This window comes from Hippocampus bargibanti, linkage group LG12 (assembly GCF_051943395.1).
Source record: "Hippocampus bargibanti isolate YZ-2025 linkage group LG12, ASM5194339v1, whole genome shotgun sequence".
Taxonomy (NCBI): domain Eukaryota; kingdom Metazoa; phylum Chordata; class Actinopteri; order Syngnathiformes; family Syngnathidae; genus Hippocampus; species Hippocampus bargibanti.
Genome location: NC_142745.1, coordinates 18,565,852 through 18,572,013, shown reverse-complemented (window position 1 = coordinate 18,572,013; position 6,162 = coordinate 18,565,852).

Below are 6,162 nucleotides of genomic sequence, written 5' to 3'. Positions count from 1 at the left end.
ATTCGCTTGCACTCCTCCACATGTCACTGCAGGCCCGCCCCTGTCTTGCATATTTATAATGCCGCGTGGTTTTATGGGAAAGGTAGTTCCTTTACATGTCATAAATGGAAACATTTCAAATCGTTTACCGGCATATTGAAGAGTTAAAATTCCATGAAACGTTGGGTACGTTGTTTAATAATGACAGGAATGTGTTGTGTTGTTGTTTTTTCTGTTGTTGTGTTTGTAGTAGTAGTAGTAGTAGTAGTAGTAGGTGGCGGTGCCAGACCTCTGCGTCCTAGGACCTAGGACCTAGGTCCTTGCTCAAAGGTTGGGGGGAGCAGAAGACTATTCCCTGAGGCTACACTGATTACTTCTTTTTCTTCTGACTGATTATGGTCTATGACTGACCCCGATTGCCCTGTATATATATGTGTGTGTGTGCGTGTATATATATATCTATATATCTATATATATATATATATATATATATATATATATATATATATATATATATATATATATATCTATATATCTATATATATATATATATCCAGAGCTACCAGCAAAATTTTAGTTCGCTGACAAAGCCTCTTGGATGGGAAGCGAAACGTCCGACACCTTCAAAGAAGTACAGATGACAACTGAAGAAATCTTTTCATCGATGGACATCTCCTGTACGACTGAGAGCTTACACAGAAGTAGTAGTTGTTGTTGTTGCTGTGTGCAACAGGAACGTGTTATGTTGTTGTTTTTGCTGATGAACGACCAAATATTTTCACGATTCCTTCAAAAGAAAACCCTAATCCATTACAATCCGTGGATGTCAGAAAAGATGAGTCAACGATCACGTGACTTACGCCTGTATTTCCGCCATGGTTGCTTTTGAAGGAAATGGGCTGATTGAAAATAATGTCAGAAACAGAAACTGACATGTCAGGGTTTATAAAAGGGGGATCACGCTGTGCATGTCAACCAGTGAAAGGGTGTGAATGAAGGGCATTTCCTTCGGCCAGTCCTCAATTAAAATCACCCAGTGACTGAGCTTTGTTGTGTTTTTTTTCTCCTTCTGTCTCCTTATGTTATTTTTCTTTGCACCCAAACAAATTCTCTTGATGCTTTGTGAAGGAACCAGATAAGTTGGGCAATTGGGGTAATAATGTCAAATTCAGTGGGCTGGAGTTTGAGTGATATAGTTTATTTGCAGCAGAGCCATTAAAATCCCAGTGCGGTACCCTCTTCTCCTGAAACTGGAGCACTCTCCTCTTCAAAAATGACTCAAAAAGGAAACATGGTGTATGGGTGAACCCAAGTCTGTCATCCAGGAAAATCATCCTTTAAATTGATGTATATTGAAGTCATGCATTGACTGATTTTCTTTCATTTAAAAAAGGTAAATCAAAGCATGATTCACCATTGTGGAAAGTATGACATTTACAGTGTAAAATCATCGGTATCCAACTCAAGGCCCAGGCTCAAATTTCTCCACCAAATATACCATAAGCAGAGTGAACCGAGAAAAGTAAAACGAGCCCACTAACCGCCTTGCATCACAATCACAAAGTCAAGTGTGATGGATGCGTGTTGTCAGAGTGCATCACGCGCATTCAACAGCATCATCAGTTTCATGCGATTGCGATATCTTATGAAGGTCATCACCCGGCTGCCACAAGAATTTCCAGCCTTTTTCCACATTTGACACAAAGTGATGTTGACTACAGATCAGAGTACGCAGTTGTCATGTATACGGTGTACAGAAAACCAGCCTCTTTTGACAGCAGAATGGGGACATAAATAAATGAAAAAGAGACTTATAAGTGATTCTGAAATGATTGCACATTGATTTTTATTTTGTAAATAAAATGCTTCTAAAATTGCATTATTTTTATTCATTAGTGTTTTGAAGACAAACGATCTAATTTGTTTAGCTGTAGGCGGTCCGGTAGTCAAATGGTTAGCAGACCGGCTTCACAGTGCAGAGGTCGCCAGTTCGCGTTCCGGTCTGGCCTCCCTCTGTGGAGTTTGCATGTTCTCCCTGGTCCCGCGTGGGTTTTTTTCCGGGTCCTCCGGTTTCCTCCCACGCTGCCAAAAAATGCATGGCTGGAAGATTGAACATTCCAAATTGTCCATAGGTATGAGTGTGAGAGTGATTGTTGTACATCTTTGTGTGCCCTGCGATTGGCTGGCAACCAATTCAGGGTGTGTCCCGCCTCGTGCCCAAAGACAGCCGAGATAGGCTCCAGCACCCCCTGCGACCCAATGAGGAATAAGCGGTACAGAAAATGGATGGCAGGATGTTTAGCTGTATATAGAGTGATTCATTTGTATATATATCCAGAAAAAGCTGTTCAAAATGTGTCAGGAATAATGGCACCTATTTTTGCAACACCCTATTTTCCCACCCGGCACACCACATCCACCCTTTTTTTATTTTATGATTAATTTTGTGAGCCGTCACAAATGTCAATTTTTGTCCAAGTCGCAGGCCACAAATTCCCCTCGGGCCATAGTTTGGACACCCCCGCTTTGTCAGATGCAGTACAAGGTTACAATTTCACAAAGTGTGATCTTCCGTTTTCAAAGGAACCCGAAGATTCGTTTGCTTGATTCAAACCTGACAAGATGTGGATTGGATTTGCCTTTATTCGTCTCACAGTGGAGACATTTACATTTCACAGCAGCAAAGTTATGAAAGGAATTAAAGGAGAAAAACAAAATACAGTCGCTGCTGGAAAGGCAGACACTCTCGCGGCGCCGTCTTGAAGTAAAAAGAACAACAACAAAAAAGAGCTAAATAACAAATAACATGACATTACAAAGACACATAGAGTCAGTCATACTTAAGCACTTTTGTACCCTCTTTGTTACACGAAGCAGTTCCAGATGATGATGATAAAAATTGCAAATCGAGATGAAATCTGGCGCAAAGTCGCATTCACGCCGCAAGGACATAGACAGTGTCATGGCTTTTACTGCTATTTTGGATCGAGGACAGTGACCCAGTGAAGTCACAGAGCCGCTGGGGAGGGAAACTAACCATAGTTAATGTCTTATCCGTCATTCTGAACTAAAAGTAGAACGCTGAGGGTAATTTCAGACATCTCTGAAGATAAGTGGTAAGAATGACTTTTTCCGGGCTGAACTCGCAGTCCCTCAACACTACAGGCATCAAAGTCAAGGCCCAGGGGCCAAATCTAGCCTGCCGCATTATTTTATTCAGCCTACAAATCAAACGTGTGAAGTTCCATGCTCATCTATCGAGCAAGCTAGCTAGTGAGCAATCGAGATAGTGAGCTAGCTAGCTAGCTAGCTCACTTTTTGACTTTAGATTTGAAAACTAGTGATTCATTAATTTGTTGTGCGCTCTATATGTTATATGTGGACGGGATTAAACATTTATATGGCGTCCCCAAATTCATAAACCGAAACTACAACTGGCCCGTGGCAAAAAAAATGAGTTTCACACCGTTGCTGAACACAGAGTCCAGGTTTTCTCATGATCACTCCAAAAAGTGAGGTACAGGACACAGTGAGACGGTGTGAATGGATACTCGCCGTTACACTTCAAGACCTGGAAAGTGTACATGGGAGGGGGGGGGGGGGGGGCAAACACATCATCTCCCGTCATCTCATCTTTGTCTGTCAGGCTCTCCACTTGCAACGAGTGTGAATTACATCATGTCCCTCCTGGCTGGAGTGAGTCTCCGAGTCACGACTAAGAGGTTTAACTTTAATTCCAGCTGATCGCAGCACTCACTCACACACGAATGAGTGACTGGCGGCACATTTATAAGTGCCTCTCAAGGAACGCTAACATCGACTTGTAATTATCAATCGTGTGGCGCAGGGGCGTCAGTCATTTTTTGCGGCGGGCCACATTGTAGTTACAGTTTCCTCTTGGACGGCGTAATGAATTTTGGGAAGCCATTAGAATGTTTCAGCTCCTCCACATATTACATCTAGAGCGCACAACAAATTAATGAATAACTCGTTTTCAAACCTAAAGTAAAAAATAATATATGGGACAATTTGAAATTTTGGTTGCAGACTTTAGCAAGCATCTTGCCACTTGATATGCGTGATTTGCTTTCACGGCCGAATAAAATAGTTTGGCGGGCCATGTTTGGCCCCCGGGTCTTGACTTTGACACCTGTGGTGTGAAGTGAGGACTACGTTCAAAATTTCCTCGACTCCTACAATCAGAATCAGAAAACAATGAGCGTCCGAAAATACATTCCAACATGTTCATTGATGCTCTCCACAAAAGCGTGGCTAGAACTATACACGACACCACCCTGAATACGTCGCAAATGTCCACACTAAAAATAAAAGACAATTATGCAGCCATAATGGCCTTTATATTCCCTTTGCAAACACAGGAGATTATAATTAGGCTTTGGGATTTTTGTCCTGTTGGAAAACAAGTTTCAGACTTGAGGCTTTGACGATAAATGATGATGTGATTAGCATCACCGCATACTCCAACGCGGAGAAATCAAGCCATTACAATTTTTAGAATCGTCGCCAGCCTCCCTCATTCTCGGGTTTCTCGAGGACCACGTCATCGCATCACCTTGGTTACCGAATAATCACGACAGGAGACCATCCACCTAATCACACACACACAAAATGAGGTAAATTATACAGCGAATGTTTGATTTGCTGGGGAAAGAGCAAGCATGTCTGACTTTTCAACTCTGAAACATTGGAAGAAAGATCTCACGCCGCATATTTAACTTCTAGGATTTTCTCTAAGCAAATTTCGCTGCTGCCTGTGACTGAATGGCACTCCCCAAAGTGAGAACAGTGACCTCAAGTCGGTCCCCGCACTGCACACAACTTGATGTTTTACACAGCGTATAGCCGCAAATTCCGTCTTTTCTTGGTTAAGGGTAAATCTGGGAAAATGGCAGCACACAGTAAACTAGTTCCAACACAAAGCAAAACCACCACAATCACGAAACGGATAAAAACGGGGATTTTTCTGCTGAACATATACTACGCAACTGGAATCGTAATCTGAATCGCGCAAGGGTATGAAAGGCTTTCTTTGCCGCAGGTCACATTATAGTTACGGTTTCCTCTCAAGGGCTGTTATGAATTTGGGGAAGCCCTTCGAATGTTTCATCCCCTCTGCATCTACCCCGGTCAAGGATGACGCTTCGTACTGATTCACAACGTTTATTGTGGAACACTTGGAACACTGTGAAAACTATAAAGGACATTTAAAAACAACAATTTAGCATGACTTTGACACCTGGGAATTAGAATGTTTCATCTCCTCCACGTATTATACTAATAATAATACATTTAATTTCTAATAACCTTTCAAAACTCTCAAGGTCACTTTACAGTCACAGGATGTTCTTTCTGTGGGTGAGCAGCGGCAGCCACACGCGGTAGCGTTCACTCAACCCGGAAGTTACTCAAATAGATAGAAAGCTAGCTAATAGATCGCTAGCTAGAAAGCGAGCCAGCTATATAGCTAATAGATTACAGATAGATGAATTGCTAGCCAGCTAGAAAGCTAGCTAGCCAGCCAGATAGCTAGCCAGCTAGAAAGCTAGCGAGCCAGTTATATAGCTAGCTAGCCAGCTAATAAATAGCTAGCAAATAGCTAGGTAGCTTTTAGTCCTTTTCATCCAAACGTCAAGTAGACTCTTGGAAATCCCGATGAAAAAGCGGACTTCCCCTGCACATACAACATGTAGAACGCACAACAAATTAATAAATAACTAGTTTTCGAATCTGAAAATCAAAAATAATGACTGTTATTGTGGTTTACATGGCACAATTTGAAAGTTTGGTTTGGACTTAAGCAAGCATCATGGAAATTGACATGCTTGATCTGATTTCGCAGGCCGAAGAAAATGATGTGGAGAGCGATGGGGGAGGGTATCGAACATCTCACCAGAAAGCAATGTTTTTATTTGACTTCCCCCTTTTCTTTGACTTAATGGCTGTCAATAGCAATATGATAGCTTGGACTATATCGCCCATGGTGCGGCGTCCTTCCCATCACGCGCCGTTCAACAAATGTGATTAACCGGTAGTTGCTAGGTGACCACCCCGGAAGAGACCTATTTATTTGTCGCTCAGCTCTTGTGAGCAGTCCACATATGAGAAAAATTTTTGTGCTTGCAAGACGCAAGCGGCACTGACCAATGACCACCTGTACACGCA